We start from the raw sequence: 23,145 nt of genomic DNA, 5'->3' as shown, positions 1-23,145 counted from the left end.
TCTAAGCTGGTGGTAAAAATAATAAAGTTAAGAACCAAAAAAAGGGAACACCCAACCTCAAGTGGGGGCAGATATGGCCTCTAAATACTGGTACTGCCCCTCAAGTGTACATCTGTTACCAAGGCGTTCTTTTTTTCTGTGACTGGTTGTAAATATTTACACAGTGCAGTATTTTGTTAAATTGCTAATAGTAATTCCAGTGGCAATATTCCACCATACTTTAATCATCGGAATGAATTGCTGTTGGCACTGATGCATATTTACAACACTGCTAAGTGTACCACCCAGTGGAGCAGATATCGCAGCGCTTTGAACATTAGAGCGGGCACTGTTCCTTACACAATGAGGGATTGGTGGGGGTTGCGATTTTCAAACTATGCTACATTTTGTAGATGCCAAATGTGCAAGCACATGAAAGAATTCGCAGGTTTTATGTGCGGCCGGTTCCTATGTATGTATCCAGTTTCTACCCACACAATCAATGCGCATGTTTATGATTGCCGGGGAGCTGCAGGCACATCCTGGGCAGGCACTTGCGAATATGATCCGTTAGTGACTGCTTCTGCTGTCCTGTGCTTAGAAACTGGTCTCTGGTATTAAGCGTGTTATACAAGATTGTTTAGTTCATTCATTCATTGCACCTGGCCTGGATTGGTGCAGGCGGGAGATCACTGCAGCCAGGTTTCAGACCACTGCTTAAATTGCAGTTCCCATAATGGGAAAATGGCAAGCATGAGCATCTGCGTGCATTTTTTGCATTCGTGCCTCCGATTAGGAGTAGAAAAGTAGAGCATGGCTGTTCATTGAGAGTCCTGTTTGAGTCGCCATTTGCAGGCACACACCGGACACATGCATGTGCAGTGTGGCTATCCTGCAGTACTCTTGCATAGGCGTGGACTGCCCTATAGGGAACTCTGGAGATTTCCCGCTATGCCTCTGCACACCGACCTCTTTTGTGTGGTATTTTCAAATGTTCCCATAGGAAAAGGTTTGGGCTTGGTGAAAATGTGTAATATGGGGCCACTTTGAAAAGTATTCCCAGTACACACCTGCTCTTGCACTCTCAGCTCAACCCTCCTTTGCCATATGGTTCCCTTTTGAATAAGGAGGCTTGTGTGCGGACCATGGTATTTGTGATATGATATGAAATGGCATTTATATTGCGCCTATACACAAGTGTTTCAAGGCGCGATGAGGCAAGGGAGGGGAAACAGAAGGAAGATAGACAACGATCCTACTAGGCAAGGTGACATTTAGATTGCGCAAGTGCATTGGACGGGGAAGGGGGAAAGTGCAGGGCCAGGGGGCAGTGCAGTGCAGTACATAGGATAACAGCAAAATAAATAAGACATTAATAAATAAAAGTGTGGCCATCTGGTGGCAAGTGCAAGGGTAAGTGCAAACATCAGGGCTCAAGTGCTAGTGGGGGCTGTAGGGATACAGAAACAGTCCCCGAGTGCAAGGGCTACCAGGGGGGTAGTGCAGGTGTGCAACTGGGGGGGGGGGGCCTGGGCCCGAGATCAGAGAGTAGCCAGGTAACCAGTGCAGTTTCAGATTCAGCCAGGAGGTCAGCAGGGGAGAGGAGGAGAGAAAGCAGAAGCAAAGAGGACGGTCTTGAGGTGCTTCCGGAACCGGAGATGGTTTGCCTCAAGTTTGAGAGGCAGGGAGGCTGTTCCAGAGGGAGGCCCCAGCAGAAGAAATAGATCTACCACCAACTCACTGCTTGGAGAAGCGACTGACTCTGAGGGAGTTGGAGGCGGATGAGCAAAGAGCTCGAGAAGGAAGATATTTAGAGAGAGTTGAAGGTATTGAGGTCCCATGCCCCAGAAGGCCTTGTGGACAATGCAGAAGGTTTTGAACTTAATCCTCGCCGCCACTGGGAACCAGTGCAGAGATTTCAGTCCTTGAGGGATACGATCCTTAGGCTTAAGGCCGAGGAAAAGTCTTGCAGTCCTGTTTTGGGCATGTTGTAGAGGACGAAGAGTAGAGGCAGGCAGATTTAGAAAGAGGCGGTTGTAGTCCAGCCTAGAGAGAACTAGAGCTCTGGAGACAGTGAGCTTCTGGGGGAAGCAGAGGAAAGGCAGAATACCTCTGAGAAGGTGCAGCTGGTAGTGTGACTTTTTAGAGAGGTTGGAGATGTGAGGAGAGAAGGAAAGTGTGGGGTCGAAGGTGCTCCCTGTGCCGATGAGGAGAATCTCAGTCTTACCGGCATTGAGGCAGAGAATATATGGGATATATCCTGGAATATATCTTGCAACCGGCACGTTTAATAAACTACATCCATTCTATTGGCCGGTGTCTCTAAATAAACCCTCCCCCGTAACCAAGTCTCCCCACGAGTTATCCTACAATAAAGTCTCCCAACTAGAACTGCAGGGGAGATTTATTTTGTGACACCGAACCATATACACTACCACATTTTCTTCTAAACTGCCCCTTTCTCTGGCTATTCTTGACATTAAACCCAACCTGTCTACCGTCTTTGGCGATGCTAGTTACTTGAAGCCTTTGTACTGATCTTTTCTTGCTCACTTGAATCTTGTAATGCCAGGCATGAATACAAATTAAGATTGCATGATAAGGCACCTAGTGCAGCTCGGAGGTATATATTTCTCAGTATTTCAATGGCATGATATAATTAAAAATCAATACCCATTTCACTGACAGGAATGAAAACCTGCAAATTCAGCAACTTCTAAAAATAAATCTTCTCCTTGGAAGGCTGGCAGTAATGAGCGCCAGTGTATTGGTTCAAGTGAAGGCCTTTCTCTGCTGGCAGGGATTCCTGTCTCCACCCACTCATCGCCGTGGCGTTTGTACTCTAAAACTGCTGCTGCTTCAACTAGTGGCAACTGCAAAGCGTGGTAGCTGTGTAGGTGATCTCTGTGTCCCTCCGTGTTATTATAGCCAATCAAGACATTTTCGGGCTGTGGTCCACCCTTTAGTAAACACTGTTCGATATCTAAGGAAAATGTGTGTTTTATTTTCAGACCATCAATACTGTTATTACACTAATGCTGATTTACCCTACTGCTTCTAAATCGTGCATGGATTGGATTTTTGTTGAGTAGACATCTCGTGAATAATGCACCCTTCTAACGATGACCGCTTCTTGTACCCTGATTAGTGTGGCAGAGGCGGGAAGAGGCAGCTTACACCAAGTCAGATGCACTGATCCATAAAAGTGAATTTGCACACGCAGTGTCACTTGCTGTGAAGCAGTTCACCCACAGGTTAAGGGTGAGGGCGTGTTGGAGGAGGGGATGCCATATGTTCATTTCCCTGGGCCGGAGCATCCCTGCCAAACACCATGCGCCCATGGCAATCCATTATAATGGCAAGGACCTTTTCAGATACTGCCAACAAGGTCCTGCCATAAGCCAAAATGCTCATATTCGGCATGAGCCTTTCTATTTATTATTTACATTTCTACCTGTATAATGGAGGAGGAAACTTAAAAGTATATATTATAATGACAGGTCTTTGAAGAATGGTCACTATGAATTAGTGGCAAAGCCATGGGGATAATAAGGGCTGCTTGGGCTCCTTCTCTGTGTCATGGAGTGCCCTTCATACTGCCCACTGGGCTGGAGCTTTGACTTGACTTTATTCATTTAAAAATATTTTTTAAATAAATGCTCTCAACTAATGGCAGCATTTCCGCACTGCTTGCTACTGCCTGAGGTTGCTAGGCAACCAGGTCCAGATTCCCCACTGTGGTGCACTTCCACTGCTGCTGCCCCACCTCACAGAAGACTAAAACCGATCAACTATTCTATTAAGGTTTGGTAAACAAGTGTCGGTTTTGACCGTTGTACAATTTGTGTTTATGTTTGTGTGAAGGTACAAGAGTTTTAAGGAGTATATTGAGTCAGTGTGCCTACGTGATAGTATATTCATATTTGTCCATGTGTGCAAATGTGATGGGCAATGTGATTTGCTGGGGATGGTGACACAATTTAATTGAAATGATACATGCTGGCAATATTGGCAGCATTGTGGATGTAGCTACACATACCTATGAGAGGGAGCCGACCTGTGACGTGTTGTAATCAATATTGTTTCACTAATATACACCTTCCTGCAGCATCTTGTGTATTAAATGCTTTATTGTTTAAACACAATTTGTTAGCACAGTCATTTTGATATATTATGGCAATAAGCCCCGAGGCGGGGCTTATTGCCATTATACCCCGGTCTTTTAGACCGGGTACAAATTGCATTTTTCTGTTTGGAAACGCTGCAATGTTTCGGTACAGGGAAAAAAAACTAAATTGTCAAATAAAATGGCCACCAGGAAAAGGAAAACGGAGTCCATTTTCCCTTTCCATGGCGGCCATCGGGAGCAGACGTGCTGGGGAACAGAAGAGTTCCCAGCTTTCGCTCCTAAAAAAAGGAGAAAAACAAAAGGTAAGTGGGGTTCGGAGGACCAGGAGGGGATAGTTTGCAGGGGAGTAGGGTGGAAGAAAGAAAATAGATACCTGAATCCCCGGCGGGGGACGTTGGCAACCTCCAACCGTGTGGAGGCTTGGAGCGGGATTGCCACGTTTCGAGCCTCCTCATTGGCTAAGGGGGGGTGCTGCCGGGAACAAACGGAGGCACGTATGTGCGTCCACCGGATTACACTGTGGTATGGCTTGGAAACGAGCCAATCCACGTTAAGTGTATCCCGTGGATTCACAATGCCGGGAACTAATTAAATATAAGAATAATATATTTTACATCATAAACGACAATGCATGTTGACTTAAATAAACAGTGTATATATAAATGTTAATCACAATACAAAACAGATGTTTGTGTTTACATACATGTCTCAGATATCTCAATTATCCTATTGGAATGATGTCCTTAGGAACTTTATCCAGGTGGATCTTGTTTGTTACTGGACGGGAGTGTACTGTCTTTGTGCCTTTTCTCTGTGTGGAATGATGAATTATTGTGACATTTGGAATCATCAAATGTTCATTTATTGAATGATTGTTACCTACAAAATGGATAGCACAATGAGTTGCTTTTACTCCAAGACCAGATACAGATATACTCAAAATGTTGATGAAGGCTGTTAATTAATAAACTCTATGAAACTTATGAAGTTGATTCACTGTCGGGCCGCACAGATAATTTTACCTTACAGGTACTAGAATAGCTAACACAGTCTAAAGCCTATTGAGACAGGGCTACTTTCCACCCGAGAATGCAGTGTCCCTGATAATATGTCACACGCGTTAACCAAGCGGCTCAGTCAAAAAGACGGGAGAAGCTGGATGGAGCAGCTCTCACTCCCATGCTGCAAAGGAAAAACACAAAGAATTGGTCGTCACCCACAACAAGATGCAGAATAGAAGCAATATACAACTCTACCCCTGTATGGATTGATAGAGGAACAAATTAACCTACTTGTGTGGTGCACTCTAGAGGCGAAACAAAGAGAACAAATTCACAGTGTGCATAGACCAGCAACCAAAGAAAAACAAAACACTTCCAAAGGACTTAACCCGGCAGCATGAGGACTAATACAGAAAGGGAAAAAACGTCATTCAGTAGAACGTCTCGATGGTGACACAATCCATGGGAAAATTAACAAAATCCAATACCAGGTCACCAGAGTCAGGAACGGAAGATCCGAAAATAAAAAACAGTGGAGGCAATGTCACAAAAATCAGTTAATCAGGAGAGTTTGCAGATGCCAGAAAGGATGATCCAAAAACGGGTCTTAAATGGATGCTTGTTTGTGAAGCCAGGTAATCAAACGTTTCAGCCAAAGCCAGTAAGGAATGATCCGAGAGAGAGTATTAAAGGAAAGTTGGGTCAGGATGCAAGGTAGTCATGAGGTTTGCCAATGCCAGAAAAGGAGTGACCGGGAGCCAAACCAAGAACACAGATCCAAGGTAAGGGATAACAAGGAAGCAGAATCAGAACAGTAGGGCCAAGGCTAAGCACAGCAAGACAGCTTACCTTGATAAGCACCGATCACAGCTATCTACTGCATTTTCAATCCTTGTCGCAGGCCCCCTAATTCAATGCATGTGATGTCATAGCATGAGGTCCGTACATCATCAAGTGATGTCCGTATGTCATAGCGTCACCTTGTGTGTCTTGTCTGGCCTGCGGGACTCTGGGGAATGTAGTGCGCAACCGGCGGTGGTGCTGGTGAAGGTGCCATGGCAATCGCCAGCCCATAGGGCTTCTTGGATTCAATCTACTGTCTGCATGTAGAGCAGGAATCCTGGCAGTACCCCTCCACAAAGACCGCCCCACTGAAATCGGGATCCAGGAAACATAGCATTGAAGCGACAAAGCAAACGAGTGGCATGTACATTGTTCACAGGCTCACAAGTACGGTGCACGGGTTTGTAACCATGCCAATTGATTAGATAATACTGAATAACTTGACATAACCATGCGTCCAGGATAGTGTCGACTTCATAATCTTTTCCATGCATTTACGCAGCTGGTGGGCGAGAGGGCAATCTGGTGGAAATTTGTCAGGGTTTAAGGAGGCTAACATGGAAGACTGAGAACATTTAATTCATTAACGACATTTTCAAAAAAAATTAAAAGCGCGTCTGTTTAAATAAGGTTTATGATATAGATCAACGATGAGATTGTAATTCTGTGACCCACGATCTTGATGGATTCTTTCTCTGGTATATATTCCAACTGCGGCCTTGATACGATTTGGTTTGTTTAGTTTGCGCATTACAAATACCTCAATGAAGACTGGATGGATAGGCCAGTATTTGGGTATCTTGTGCCTGAGAGCAACTGGATTCAAGATGGATTGGATGAGGTATGGCCCAACATCTTGGGGTAGAAGTTTCCATTTTCCTGGTATGTGCCAGTGTTTTGTGTATAACCGGACTCCTTTATTGAATTCTGGACCAGGATCCCTGTATCTGTCAGCCAATGTCTTGCATGTCAGTTGAACATGTTTTAGTTGTTGATGGAAGGCAGACCAGACCTGTGCAAGATTGCGCACACAGTCCTCCACCGCCAGTACTTGTACTGGTTCTGCCGAATTCACTGGTAGGGCTCTAGGATGTTGAGCATACAGAGCAAAAAACAGAGAGGTTCCAACCCAGGAGTGTACAGAGTTGTTGTACTCGAATTCTGCGACTCCTAACACTAACAGACAATTGCTTTGGTGTTTTAAGAAAATGCATCAACGATATTGTTCCAAGGTGACATTAAGCCTCTCGTTGCCTGTCTATTTGAGGATGATATGCTGAAGCGTACCGGGCATCGATTTCAAAAGAATGGGTCAATGCTTGCAAAAAACGTGAAGTAAAATGCAAACCTCTGTTTTGATGATGGCAGGTAACCCAAACAAACAGAATATTTGGTAAAAAAAAAAAAAAACTGTCAGAACCGAAGGTGGACCATGGTACGGTATGAAACCCATATGGTATCCATGTCCTTAATAGATGGCAACTCTACCATATGGCCCATTGAAATGAGAAACCATGTTCTTTTTGGGGTGTAGGCATCTGTTGGAGTAAATCAATGTGTTTACCTGGTATACCCTTTCTTTGCACTCATACAGAACAAGTCATGACATAGTCAATGACTTCCCATTGCAAGGTAGGCCACCAACATAATTGTTCAAAAGTTTTGTGTTGGCCAGCATGAGACGTTATTATGGAGTCATGGCACCTGCTTGGCAGCATCTGGCTTGTGCAGCCGAACTTGTGCATAAGGAAGTCCCTCTGCTACCACTGCATTAAGAGACCCAACGACTTGTGTCATCTAGCAGAAAGGTGTTGGCAGTACAAATGCATACCACATGTTCGTGAGGGAGCACATGAGTATCTTTTTCAAGTACATACTTCATGTCGGTCATGTGTGATAGTGCGTCTGCCTTTCTGTGTTTGCTACCCAGTTGATAGGTAAATGTCAAATCAAACATTGCAAAAAACGAAGGCCACTGAACCTGCCGGCATTGGTGCATGTCACGGTGGTGAGTCTGTGTATATTATGGTGCTCAGAGTACACCGTCACAGGATGTTCTTCTATCGTCAGGTGACGGTAATAAAGGCAATGGGATGCACGGTCTGAATGGTAGTACAGTGCTGGGATAAGACCGCTCCAGTGACGCCTGCCAGGTCATCAGCTTCCACTATAAAATGGTAATCCGGGTTGGGGTTTTGCACGACTTGTAAAAGATGCCTTAAGTGCCTTGTGTGCATCTTTGGTCCATAGGAATGGAACCGAGGGACCCATCAGTCATGTAAGAGTAGTTAATATAGCTGAAAATGTACTAATGAACCTCCTATAGAAGTTTGCAAACCCTATGAATGACTGTAAGCTATTTACTGATGTGTGTGTGGGCCAATCAAGAACCACCATCATTTTGTTGGTGCTCATCTGTACCCCTCTTGCTGTCAACAAAAAGCCCAGGAATTCCACTTCTTTCACATGAAACACATGTTTTCCGGCTTTGGCAAAAAGGGAATTCTCACTCAGTCTCAGTAATCATCATATATGTTTGTTTTGGAAACAAACCATAGAATCCATAAAAACAGATTACAGAAATAACAGTATCAAACATAAAAACATTTACATACTCAATACAATCGCTAGAATACAGTTAAACATTTTCTGATCACACTGAGATAGGATAAAAGTGCCCTCCCAACATGGGGTGATTCTGTCCACAGCTGGTCCATGCTGAACAAACCCCTTCTCCCTCAGCAGTGGTTTGAGTGTAGACCCTCTCACTCTCGCATAGATCGGACACAAAAATAAGAAATGAGACAGATCCTACCTGGGTGCATCACACAAAAAGGCACAATTGATTAGCAGTTTCTCCAGACCATGATGCCACCATGGCTTGTAGGAATACACAATAACAACATGCCCTAGTTATGATTATTCGAAGGACTCTCGGCCCATAACAGGCAATTCTGTAAGCCAGGTGTCATTGTGATTGCAAGCCTCCTGTTCTGGGGGTTCAGAAGCTCACAGGACTCTCTCTTCTCCCTGATGTACAGGAGCACCTTTTTTGTCATTGTTCGGATTTCACTAACCGATAAAATATCAAATTTAGTGTACAGGCAGGCTGCATATACTTCTGCTAGTTTTACTTTGACATATCTCAGACAGGGGATTCTGCCATTAAGCTCTTAAATAACCAGATATCTTATTAACTCATGGGTCAAAAGAGCCCTGGTATTGCCCCACAGCCTGAGGAAATGAAGACAACAGGCTCTGCTGAGATTGTGTCACTAATAGATTTGCAGCCCAGTTAAAAGTGTACAACAAAATTGGCAGCCGAACCTGGGTGGCCCAAAACTTTATTTAAAAAGTTGTTCTCTAACACCTGGGTAGAGTTTACATTGCTGTAGCCCCACAGCTCCCTACCAGACCGGCCAACAAAGACTACTTTTCTTATTTTCCTCTAAAAACTCACTGTCTCCAGAGCCCTGGTTCTCTCTAGACTTGATTACTGCAACAGCCTCTTTCTCAATCTGCCCTCCTCTGCTCTCCGCCCTTTGCAACTAATCCAGAACAAGACTTCAAAACTAGTCATTGGCCTCACGCTCAGGGATCGTATCTCTGCACTTGCCACCAGCTGGCTGCATTTATTTATTGTCTTTATTTTACTGTTAAAATCTGTACTGCACTGCCCCCTCCGTCTCCCCTGCACTTTTCCCTTTCCCCCTACCCTGCACATGTGCAATCTCATTGTCACCTGGCCTAGAAGGATTGTTGTCTCTGTCTTCCCTCTGTTTCCCCTCCCTTGCCTCGTTGCGCCTTGAAACACTTGTGTTTAGGCGCGTTATAAATATCATATCCATGCGTGTTATAAATATGATATGTCATATCATATCATTACATGTCTTTAATACCAGGTCAATTGGTTTGGCCTTAAATATACCCATGGCCCTAATTACCCCACCCGTGTCCTGCTTAAATCTCGTGGTTTGTTTGTTCACATGAGGGTCAGCGCCAAAGTTCGATGGGAACCTAACCCCCAAATAATCAAAACTGTGCACACTTGGAGTTTGTGCACCCTTACAAAAAATTGCCTGCAACTTCAGGGTGCATTTCCCCCTATGGCATATCATCACCGCTGACTTTAGAGCTTTAACCCCATGGTCCAAAGAATCCATAAATGCAGTATAGTCATTGATAAGCCTATGCAACGCACCGGGGGTACCTTCCATGAGGACTGTGTCATCCTCATACACTAGGAGCGGCAAAAGCCGACTGCCCAGTCTCGGGATATCAGGTGTGGACATTAGTAAGCAGTCATACAAACCATAGATGTATAAACAGAAGAGCAGGGGGCCAGGACACAGCCATGGTGCACCCCCAGCTCCACTGGGAACGAGGCAATGCATCTCCCGTTGGCACCACTCCTCACACAGGCCTGGGTTGCATGGTGCAGTTTAACCAAACGTTTAACTAGAGCCTGTGGAAAGTTCTTGGATCTGAGCACGTGCCAAAGCTTGATGCAATTAACTTTGTGAAACGCTGTGCTCAGATCCATGAATGGTAGATAAATCGTCTCTTCCTTTTAATACACGGAGTGGGTCGCCACCAAATAAAGGTTCAGAGACTATGCAGCAGTGCTCAGACACGGTACAGGTGAGAGGATATTACAACCCACTACCCAGGCCTCCCACCTTGCTAGGTTGGCACGCCCAAAGAATTAAAAAAGGGGATTCAAAAGGGAGATGGGCCTATATGAAGCTGGTGCAGACGTGGCCCTTTCTTATATATGGGCTGAATAATGGCACACAACCAGGACGCCGGGGATCAATAGCCCTGCACATATTGCATTAAAAACCCAGTGCCAGGACTGGTTCCCACATATGGGGTTCAGAAAGAAAAAGTCAGCCGGGACATTATCTGGGCCTGGTGCCCTTTCACAATGCTGGCACTTGAGGGCTATTAGGATTTTGCCCACAGTGAATACAATCTTATCTTTTTTTCTTCTTTTTTTTTTAATTTATCTTTGGTTTAGGAAGAAATTAAACCTTTACAAAGAGAAATCCAATGATTCCGTTTTTCCCTTTCTAAATAAAACTTGGAATAAATACAGAAAAACTATGTATAAAATATCATTTCATCTTCATTTGCATGCTCCTCATTCCCTGAGGGGACCTCTGTGTGGTAATACCCATAGATTTCTCCACCTGGCCCGCTCTATACAATGCTCAGAAATGGGCCTGCCACGCCCGGTCAGAGACCATAGCATCCAGGGCAATGGGCTTGTATTTATAGGACGGCCCATTATTCACTATTTCCCCCAAAGGTTTTGTTAACAGATGCTCCAACCTAGCCATCCCATGCATCTGCTACAATTCCTCTTATCCTTTTGAAAATTGCCTTCTTGTACAGCGACCTGGCACTTACAATGACAGATTTAGTGTATAGGTAATTTTTTAAATGCGGCAAGTAGCCTGGACTTCGTTCTTGTACTTTACAAATCAAACCAACCCAACCTGGCTAACCCCTTCCAACTGCCCACCACAATAGGAAAAATATTGGTTAGATTGGACATTAGAGACATAATTTCACTCAGAATGATGCTCTGATCGCCCAACCCTGCCATTTGAGCCTCTGCCTAGAGGCATCCAAAGACCCCTCAAGAAAGTACAACTGCAGGGACTGAACACCCCTCATGACGGTTTTGAGTTAAAAATCTGATGGGAAATGATCACTGCAAATATCACCCGCCAATTCAAATCCCACAACTGCGACCCAGAATTTTAACCGGCACACAGAATTTTTCAATTGTAGAATGGCCCAATGCCGAAGAAAACGTGGGCTTGCTTGGGACGACCATTGACGGTGTGCAACCCCCAATCAAAAAAACCGCACACAGTCTCACATCCATCATAACAGGTGAGAGGATCCCCGCCAAAACATCCTCAGAAACATCATACAATATACTCTCCAGGCCTTTGTCCAGTTTAGCATTAAGCCCCCCACCCAACAAATGAGTAACATATTTTTTGAGGCTATCAGGGGACAAGACCCTCCATCACAGATGATGGAACAGACAAACAATTTCCTGAATGCTGAATATGAGGGCTATTGTAGAAGCTAACCATCATTAGTACACGTCGCGCAAAACAAAAGAAAAACACTTACCTGTGGTCGGCTTCATTCCGAGCCTTACTGCATGGTAATCACGATCACGCAACAGTATGCAGCTCGTTCCCATCTCCGACAGCATTTTTGTTCCAGAATGGACGCCATGGAAAGGGAGAAGGGACAGTGTGTGGTCCCTTCTCTTTTTCCATGGCAGCCATTTCGTTGCGTTTTTTTTTTACATACCATTCAATGGCCACCATGGAAAGGGAGAAGGTAATATGCATAGTCACTTCTCCCTATCCCCATCAGCCATTTGTTTTGCTTTTTTTTTCTCCAGTCAAGAAACACCTGCAGCGGCGTTTCTAGACTTGAGAAAAAGTGCAATTAGTACCCCAGTACAAAGTGCTGGGGTATTAATGGCAAAATGACCCTCGGAGGGGGAGCATTAACGGTTGGGTAATGCCCCTGGGGCTCCGTTAAAGCCCTCACTTCGCTCGTGCCTCTAACTATGGCCCTGGGACATTACTCAACCAGTAATTCCCCCCCCCCCCTCGGGTCATATTGCCTAATTAAATCATTCAATCCAGTCCTGCATATTCTGACCACCTGGAGAAAGGAATGCAAGTGCTCCAGGGTGAACTGCTTGCTCACAAGATTAAATCTAACCAATGTACACGAACCGCCGAAGCTGCGCCCCCTCTTGCTTCTCTGAGCCAGCACTGAATAGGCCACAAAACCATCTACACATACTTCCTTCTGGGACCACGTCTCCTGAAGGACAATTATGTCCATCTTTTCGAAAAGAGACATGGGCCTCATTACGAGTTTGGAGGCAGCCATGGTGCTATTAGCACCATGGCTGCCTCCAAACCGGGCTCCATTACCGGGTTCCTGCAATGGGGACTTACCGGGTCATTCCGACATAGGAGGACCCGGTAATTCCTCCTTGCAGGAACCATTCCCCATTCCCACTTGAGCCCCTATAGGGCTCAATGGGAATGGGGAGGGAGGTAACAACGGGCACATTACAAGTGTCCCGTTATTACCTCCCTCTTCCCCTCACAGGACCCGGAAAAGACGTCTGGTTTTACCAGACGTCTGATCCGGGTCCCGCAAAGGGAACCTCGTAATCGGCACTCCCATAATGAAGGAGGCCGGTCCCGTACCGGCCCCCTTCATTACGGGAGCGCCAGCGTTATAATGAGGCCCTATGTCTCCGGGATGGCAAGCATGGATTTAACTGCTGCCACATTCCAGACATGACAACCTGAGACTGATCCAGCAGTGGATCCTTAGGAGAACCAATGGGGGAATTACTAAGAGTTTCAAAACAAGGACAAACACGGCCCTGGCTGTGATAGTCATTCAATGTCATCCATTTCAGTTAGGCACTGGTAACGATTAGTTAAAGGCAACAGAGGTACGATCAAAGCTACACCCCTTAGGCCCACTATTCCACAGGATTGACCGCTATTTCCTAATTTCATTGCATTTTAACCCGTTGGAAACTAGGCTCTGCTTCAAGGAACAGCCATAGACCGTTGTGTGTGTGCCCGGTTAACCACAGCCTTTGCATCCCACTCTCCGCTGGATAGAAATGACCGGGACCATCTCCACACAGTGCTTCCTACTTGAACATCCCAAGTTAGAATGTATGGCATAGTCAGTAACACCAGATTACATAATGGTCACCACTATAAAGTCGTATTCACATTACTTGTTGGTTAGGCACACCCACTGCACTCTCTGAGCCATTAGTATGTCATGGGGATTTACAGATCTGACAGACATAGTATTGATCCATTGAGCCATTTTATTGATCAGAGTCTTGCAGTCCTCAAACGCACCTGCGACAACCTTGGGTGCATTCACAATCACTCTGGAGGAAGCTGTAAAAAATTCCGATTGCGACCCAATACAGGGCCATTCCCGAGTGTCACAGGATTACTGACCACTGCCTCCGTAGGCACCTTCATAGAGGGTGGGTCATAGATTGCATGGGATCTATTCTGGCCTCCAGGATTTGGTTGGCTACCGCAGCACCTTCCAACCTTACCACTCCCACTTCTATTTAGTACATTAGGCACTCTAGTTGTATCGCACCTCTGGCAATGCAACTGTACGGAAGGTGCGATCCGAGTGTTGTCCTTTAGAGGGACCTTACCAGTTCATCCAAGAGTTATAATGTGTTAAAAACTCAAGTTTAAAAATTCATCAAAAAGTCCAACACCAGCTTTATTTTCAACATCAGGTCGTCATTGTCCAGATCAGGGTTTGTTGGAGCAGGCCGAAAACCTAGTGTTCACACACAGCACTCAGCTTGGGATCGTTTGTTAGATTTGTGGTGATTACTTCACCTGGAGGCCCAATAGGCCCAGGACCTGAGGAATCAAGGCTGGTGAAATAGTAGGGCAAATAAAATAGAAGAAGAAAGGCCACTTTCCGGAACCCCCAACACATAGTGCTGAGACCTCCTCTACAGACCCCATGGCCCCAATGCTCGTTCTGGGAGCTGGCTCACAATGGTTCACAGCCATTGACCAGGACCCAGATAGACATGACTCCCCCGGGAGCCTTGTAATTGTTGTAGATAAGGCCCTCTCAGCTGCCTTGATCCGCTCCTCCAACTGCCACACATCTTTTTCCAGATAGGAATCCCAGGTGGTCGGGGCTTATCTCCCTTCTTTTCCTTCTACTATTTAGGCTTTTTGGCGACATTCCCGAGCTTGGCCCCATGAGTCACCAAGGGGCTGGTTTTAGCTTTTCTTTTTACCATAATCCAGGGTCACCGGCTCCCGGCTTCTGTCAGTGAAAAAAGCCAATGAAAACTGTGATTAGAAATGTATATATTGTGTATATTGTGGCGTTTTCCCCTTATTCTCCCTTTCTCACAGATTATGGCAGTCACTTAGATTACTTGGGGAATAAGTAGATTAAAATGTCTCCCCCTGCCCACCGATCTTACCATCAGTTCCTTTTACTGCAGCCTCCAGACCTTCTGCCTTCGACTAAATACTCGGAAAATCCGTACCTGGTCTTAAAGACAGTTTTACATTCATCATCTTGTCTTATCCATGCCAAGTTGTAAGCACCCCTCAGATCCAACTTTCTGAAAACCACAGACGTGTTTAATTGATCCAATAACACAGATATTAACGGAAGTTGGTACTGATTCTTCGTTGTCACTGAGTTTACTGCATGATAATCTTTGCAGAGCCTCAACTGGCCTTTCTTCTTTCGCACACAGAAGATGGGTAAGGCGGCAGATGAGTAGGAATGCCTTATGTGTCTATTTTATAAGGCCTTGTCCAAATATTCGTTTAGAACCTTGTCTTCCTTGAAAACAAGGGAATATACTCGACCGCTTGGAATTGTTGCCCCCATCGGAACAGATACAATGGATTCTTTGGAAACTAACTAGTTAGTTTGTGGGTAACCCAGAGATCAATGCTTGACATTGGGATGTGACCTCACCTGTTTCGCTGCAGAGGCAATTATGGTTACAGAAGCGGAAAGAAAAGGAAACAACTTGTTGTTCTCAATCTATAACATGGTGGTGTTGAAGTCAGGGGATTCCCAAGGTCACCCCGAACTGAGGACGAGAGATAAGATTGAAACTAAGTCTCTATGTGCCCTTGTGAAGTAACCATAACCACACCCTCAGTTTTCTCGGTAATCATGACAGAGATCAGGGGGGCAACATCTATGCTCTAATGGATTTAGGGGCAGATTGCGTAACCACTTGAACGCCATGTATTTTTGTAAACCTTACAACCATGAAGTTGCCAGTAGCCCCTGATTCCAACATGACGAATGCAGACTGGGCCTTCTGAGTGAACGGGTAGATAGATATACAAGTGATCATCAGGAGACACAGAACCTAAATCAGAAGAACTCATCCACACAGCTCCATCTACAGACAGGTTTTCGTTTTTCCCGACCTCTTAGTCTGACTATTGGGACAGGTACGAAAATACTGACTTGATTCTCCACAGTACATACATAAATTGGACGTTGATCTCCTTTTGCATTCTTCTTGGGTCAGAGGTCCTCTTATCACCCATATCTGCATTTGTTCAGATTCTGATCCAGCGAGTGTAACCCTGCTTACACCCTGCGTAATTTGCATTACAGGAAGCCTCTGTTCCCCTCCTCATTCAGAAAGGCAAGCGTCCACCTGTAAGACCAGGTCCAGTAAATCTGGAAATGTAGCAGAAAGCAACGGTACTTCGTCTGAGAGACCTTTTTAAAATAAAAAAACACTTGGCTTTCTTATTTTCCAGCCATTTAGATTCAGTAGCAACTTAATTGAAGTAGACCAAAAACATCAATAGAGGGGATTTATCTTGTGTAAGTTCTAATCCTTTGAGATCCATTGCCTGTGCTTTATATCGGGTATCAAACCGTCGGCTTCAATGCTCTTAAATAGCATCAAAGTCATAGAGAACCAAGTCATTGGCTTCCAGCGGGGGATTTGCCAATGCTGCTGCGATTCCTCCTAGATAAGAAAGAACAAAGGCTACTCTGTCGTTTGGTCAGGAAACGTGGTAGTATGACAGAGGAAGTGCAATTTACACTGGTTAATGAAATTACAATCGTTTTTTGGCTCTCCAAGGAACCATTTAGGGGGCTAATGGGAAAGGAGTCGGAAGCAGTATGGGAGCTTCAGATACGGCTGATCTTGGAGCAGGAGGTACACATGTCTGCCCCAGCAAATTCCTCATCAAGACTTAAAGGGTAGATGTGCTGTGAACAGAATCTATTCGCTGGCGTAAGCTGGCATGCAATGTGGCCCTTTCAGTGCTGAGATCGGATATAGCCTGCATAATTGCAGGTTATAGGTCGCCAGCAGCATCTATTGTGTATAAATGGCTTCTCAATCTGTCGGGCAGCACAGACAATGTTCTGTACTAGAAACACTATTAGTCTAAATTCTCCTGAAAAAGGACGAATTTCCTCTCAAAAACGTGGTGTCCGTGATAATATATTACACCTAGCAAACAGTCAGCTCAGTTGGAAAGGTGGGAGGAGCCAGATGGTGCAGCGCTCACTTCAATGCTGCTAAGCAAAAGCACACAAAGAATTGGTCATGCCCCATAAGATGCAAAACAGAGACAATATACTACTCCCTCAGCTCCTAATTAATTCTCTTACCTGTATGGAATGATAGAGCAATCTAATTCTGTGGTGCACTTTAGGGGGGAAATGAAGGGAACAAAATTCAGTGTCCATAGACCAGAAAACCACCCTGATGAGTTGACAAACATAGAAACAAAAGAGAAACAAAACACTTGCAAAGGACCTAATCAAGGAAGCACGAGAATGCTGCGAACAGAGAAAGGGAACAAGAAACATCATCAGTAGAGAGTCTTGATGTGCACACAATCCATGAAAAAATACCAATAATCCAAAACTATATCAACAGAGCCAGGAGGAAAGGTCCAAAAGTAGAAAACAGGGAAGTCATGTTACAACAAACAGGTAATTAGGTGAGTTTGCTGATGCCAGAAAGGATGATCCAAAAGCAGGTCTTAGATGAATGATTGGTGTTGAAGCCAGGCAGTCAAATGGTTCGCCAAAGCCATTAAGGGATGATCCGAGATTTAGTGATAAAGTTAGACCAGGAGTCCAGGTAGTCATGAGGTTCGCCAATTGCAGAAAAGGAGTGAGCTGGCGCAAAATCCAGGAATTCAGAGTCATGGTCAGGAAAAGCAAGGACGCAGAGTCAGAACAGTAGGGCCAAGCTGAAGCACAACAAGTCAGCTTACCTTTGGAAGTACTGAGAACATGTCTCCAGTGCATTTTCAATTTTTCTTGTGGGCCACCTGCTTTGATGCATGTGATGTCATTGTGTGAAGTCCATACATCTTGACATCAAGGCGTACATCTTGTCTGGTCCATAGGACTCTGGGTATTGTAGTTTACAACCTGCAGAGGCGAAGGTGAAGGCCATGTGACAATATCCACCCCATAGGGCTTTGTGGAGTCCAGCTGCTCTGTGAACGTAGATCAGAATCCTGACCTTTACTATGGAAATTCGGCCCAAATATGTGGTCACTTCATCATGAAAGTGATTTATATGGTGGAATGCTGCCCTGTATTTTGAGCAAAATATCATTAATGTGATTTACAGTTGTAATCCTCATATATTGTTTGCTCAATGATTTACTGCGGCAGTGCTGGCATATATTGTGGATACACCGTCATGAAAATGTTTTACAGTAGAAATACTGACACATATTGCAGATTGCAGGTGAAGCATGATGAAAGGGATTTACAGTGGGAATAGACAGCTTATGGGCATGAATACATCAAAGTGGTTTGCAGTGGCAGTACCTGCATATTTTGTGGGTGCAAAGCTCCTACGATGTGTCTAGTGTAGCAAGCACACATTCCCCCTGCAAGAGGTCTTGGGACTGATAATTAGCAACACAAGCATCAGTACAGCCGGGGGAGGGGTGAAGAGGGTTACAAAACTTGAACTGGTGAGAATGTGAAGTTAGGCATACCAGAAAGAGGGTGTGGGTATATTTTACTATTGGAATGAGCAGGGAAGTTAGGATAAGTCCTCCTCTTCTGTAAGAGTTTTCTCTCTCTCTCTCCCTCTCCCTCGGCCTAAAATAACTATTATGAACACTTGGAGGCTCCTCCTACACACTATTCAACAGGAGGACCCACTGCCCTCCATGAACTTTGACATCTGTAGACTCGGGTACTGGAGACTAGACAAAGATAGAGCAGAAAACGGACGCCCCGGCCACTTGATTCGAAGTCATCTTTAATACAGATTCAAAAGACACCAGAAGCAGCAGCAGCTTGCCTTTTATACACTTTTGCTCCATGACATAATGCTTTAATATAAGCCATCTTCGTCTTTGATTGGTTTACTTGCCTATCAATCACAAAACCCACATGACTTCATTTTTGCAAGCATGATTTGACTGACACATAATCTGAAAAGCTTGCATGAGATCCAGCCGGACCTCATTATACATCCTTAGATGCCTGCCAAGAAGCAGCCCTTATCTGATCCTCCAAACCTGCCAACATCACTTGGCAGCTTATATTGTGAGAAATTTCATGAGCTAATCTTATTTGTTTGCTATTGAGCAGCTGCTCTGTCTAATTGGTAGCTTTCCCAGACCTTTATCTGATCTACTATCAATCACTGTCTGCTTTTCTTGCCAAGGTTTCTAAATATACACTGCCAGACAAGCTTATCTCCCATCGAAGTGCCTCCAAGAATATTCCATCATCTGCATGAATAAGGGTTTTTGACAGCTGCACCCAAGATGCCATTTTGTCTCTGGCATCCATCTTAGAATCTATACCAGCCTGTTCAGCCTTAACACTCAGCCATTTTACCAAAGGGCGAACCAATCTGTTTTTGAGCATAACTCATTTTCTGTCCAGTTTCTGAACTACATTTTTACATATTAATGATACATGAGTAAAACGGGAGACAGCCTCCACTTCCTGAATCATTCTGAACCCAAAAATATATGTTGCCCTATATGTACTCTTTGTCTTCAAAAAGCACTATAATTCTGATTTTTGCAATACTAGAACCATTGATCCACCTGGTATGTTACCTGTATTCAGTTTGAGGGGGGAGGGTTCTAGGACCTCCTCTACACTCCACCCTATGGTCTGTATTTAGACACCTATTCAATACATGACCACTACACCCATGTCCACCCTCCCCCATATACAGTGTACCTATGCATCCCTGTCCCAGTCACCCCCCTCAATGTGGTGATTTGTCTCAACATGGGAAGTATCATAAAAACATTTCTACAGAATCAAAAATAACTTGAATCATATTGCATTCTCCTAGTCTAAAACATGTATATATCTCCCTTTATGAATCTTATGCATGTATCCTTAAAGAATACCTTTGTTTGCTTTTAGCTGGATCCCACGTCTATTACTGAATCAAATGTAAAGTAATCATACACAACAGGCGATTTCGGCCACCACGAGAATCGGGAGAAATAATTTCTTGAGGGAACCCACCAGCCCATTTTTCAATTTGTCCATGTGTGACTTGACTTTTACTGCACACTTTTTCTTCTCACCCCACGCCACTACCTTGTTTCCCACTCTCCTTCCCCGTGCACATTCTTAATGTTTGTCTTCTTTTTTCCATTTGTCTCCTATCGACACATCTTCCACCCCATTCATCTTGGTTTAACTTCTTCTACATCCACAGACCTTTTTCATGATCTGGTCATTTTGTATTCATCCTTTAGGCTGCTTTGCAGCAAGTTCATAGTCCCTTTATACATAGGCCAGTCAGTTCAATGTTTAGCGTTCATTTCGTCATAGGGTACTCAGACTCTTAGTTTGTTTATTTTAAGTAGGATATTGAATGGGGGGGCATTCAATTGTTTCTGGGGAACAGAATGATGGGGGAGTCCCGAAGGAAAACTTTTAAACATAAAACAACTGTAACTGGGAATCTGGTTGGATTCCTCAATCTTTTATCTCTGCCTGCAGGATCGGTTGCCACCAATCTCCTGGTGTGTAGGTATCTCCTGTCCATCTGTAATATAAAACTGAATGAGTCTCCTTTGAAAAATAAGTATGTCGCAATCATCAGTACTTCCTCTTCAAACCCAACCCTTAAAAATCTATGTGTTTCTTTTAAACACTCCTGCCTCCTAAACAATTTATATTGCATTTCCTTTTTTTCAAGTACAATAGGATGGCTTCTCCTTGCTTTCTTTTCGCACATCTTGGTATCCAATTATATTTAAATACATACTGCCTGATATCAGGACTTGGCTATGATCTGAAGTTATATTATATATGCATCTACCCTTGTCTGGCATTGCCCTACTTTCTCATGGGTTTCTTTATTCAAAAACTGTATAATATATCAAAGGAAACATTTCTTCTCTGGTCGACATTCTCAGACCAAAGAGTCATTTGGCCTCCCTCTTTATAATAAAAATAATAAATGACAAACAGACAACATAACAAATTGAAACACTTTTTTAAAATTTATTTTTTGAAAGGACTTGTTCTTCTTCAGTCGCTCCTCCTATGTCTTCTTGTTGCATTCGTCGCTGAAGAAGACAACACTGGTATGGGTTCTTGCTCTCTGTAGCAAACCGAAATAGATGCAAAGTCATATTGGGACTGGCAAAGTGGTCAGGTTTTTTCCCTAGCATAGACCTATCAATCAAAAAGGTCCTTCCTGTCAATCAAAAAGTGTTTATTACGATCATTTATTGACCCTTTCTGCCCACTCAAATATAGGCTCACTTTTTTCGGAAAACATAAAAAGATGTTAGTGCACATTTTTTTATTTCTTCTAATTTTTCCACACGTCTAGTAACAGGCCTGTATTTGGTCTTTTTGGCTATGCTGAACATTTTCTCTGTACTTTTGAAGTTCTCCTTCTGCTAGCGTGGGACCGCGGTCTTCTTTCTTTGCTGTGATTTTATTCTGTTGAGACATAATTGACATATTTCGCAGCTAGACGCTTGCTGCTACACCTACACTAATCTTGCCTACCCCTGTTATTTGGACCCCAGCATTGATTGTACTAAGTTCATTCGAATGTGACATATAATGAATACATTGTTTTGCCTATCCTAAATATTTAATGGATTTTGCCAAATGTCGCATTTGGCAACTCGCTATTTACCAGAATTTCAAAAAGGTTACTCCACCTACTATCTAAAGTCTTCTTTGTCCTTATCGTTAGATATGGCCATACTTGCAAGTTCATGCTATTCTGTGCTCACACCTGTTTTGTACCCTTCTTGGAAAAATGGTGTCTATTTAAAAGACTGTCAGGCCGATTCATGGAATCAATGTGCACCGAAAATTCCGGCGAAAACGTGCGATTCGCAGTGAAAGAGCGAAAATCGCAGTGCAAGTGCGAATATCGCAGGGAAATCATCGCACATCTATTCATGGAAGTCCGTGCGCGAGTAAAATCAGGGATGGGCGCTGAAAAAGTGCGCGGCACATGCCGGCGCACAGGTTATCTAACAGTGTGCGCCAAGGCCACAGCGAAAGCGCACATAGCGCGGCGCACATAACAAAAGTAGGCGGAACACGGGGCGGAACACTCGGAATCGGGAACAACTCGTGAAAATGGGGGCGTCAAGGGGAAGTACAGGAGGCAAGTGCGTGGAACGCCCACAGGCTCGCCTACAACACGTATTCATGGAATCGAATAGGGCAAACCAGCACACGGGCAAAGACGGGCACTGACCCCAACCCGTCCGCCACAGGAAGGCAGGCGGTAGCGTCCCTGCGCAGGAACAAAATGTGCGCCAAAATGTGCGCTAACAAAAAGCACGAATAAACAGCTCTGATGAATGTCCCATATTGTGGCCCCCTAAGACAAATGACGTGCAAAGGTGTACGTGACAAACAGCGACACCCGCTGTGTGAAAAATCAGCTTGTGCGTATATTTCATGTGTGCGCGTGAAGTTTCACACGCGATGGGCATGGGGGTGCGGGGTACGTGTATTTCAGGGGTGCGCGTGAAGTTCCACACGCGACCGTGCCTGGGGGAGCGGGATGCGTGTATTCTAGGGGTTTGCGGGAAGTTTCACACACGATTGGGCTGGGTACGTGTAAATCTGGGGTGCGCGGGAAGTTTCACACGCAATTGGCCTTGGTCAAGCAGGGGACGTGTATTTCGGGGGTGCTTAGGAATTATCACACGCGACAGGCCCTGTGCACAGGGGACTACATGTTCCGCAGGCAGCCCATCCACCATGGGCATGCCCCCCAGGCAAGCCACATGTCAGCTTGCACCACTACTACTACTGGTCACCAACGCATGACCCCCTGCACCCCCACCCCCCAGCAGTGCGGGGCACCTGCCAGCAGGCCCCCACTCATGTCCCACTCATGTCCCCCTGCACCCCCACCCCCCACCAGTGCGGTGCACCAGCCATCAGGCCCCCACTCATGTCCCACTCATGTCCCCCTGTACCCCCACCCACCAGCAGTGCGGGGCACCTGCCAGCAGGCCCCCACTCATGTCGCCTTGCACCCCCACCCCCACCAGTGTGGGGCACCTGCCAGCAGGCCCCCACTCATGTCCCCCTGCACCCCCACCCCCCACC

General features: G+C 44.9%; 1 protein-coding gene across 1 annotated transcript in view; it reads left to right on the top strand.

Annotated features, from left to right (window-relative positions):
* The window catches only part of LRRC7 (leucine rich repeat containing 7), a 3,010,809-nt gene that overhangs the window by 1,032,757 nt on the left and 1,954,907 nt on the right, over window positions 1–23,145 (top strand). The window lies entirely within an intron of this gene.

Source organism: Ambystoma mexicanum, chromosome 1q (genome assembly GCF_040938575.1).
Source record: "Ambystoma mexicanum isolate Mex_15411 chromosome 1q, UKY_AmexF1_1, whole genome shotgun sequence".
In the NCBI taxonomy this organism is placed as follows: Eukaryota; Metazoa; Chordata; class Amphibia; order Caudata; family Ambystomatidae; genus Ambystoma; species Ambystoma mexicanum.
The sequence above is the reverse complement of the archived record's forward strand: the minus strand, read 5'-3'. Positions and strand labels throughout refer to the sequence as shown.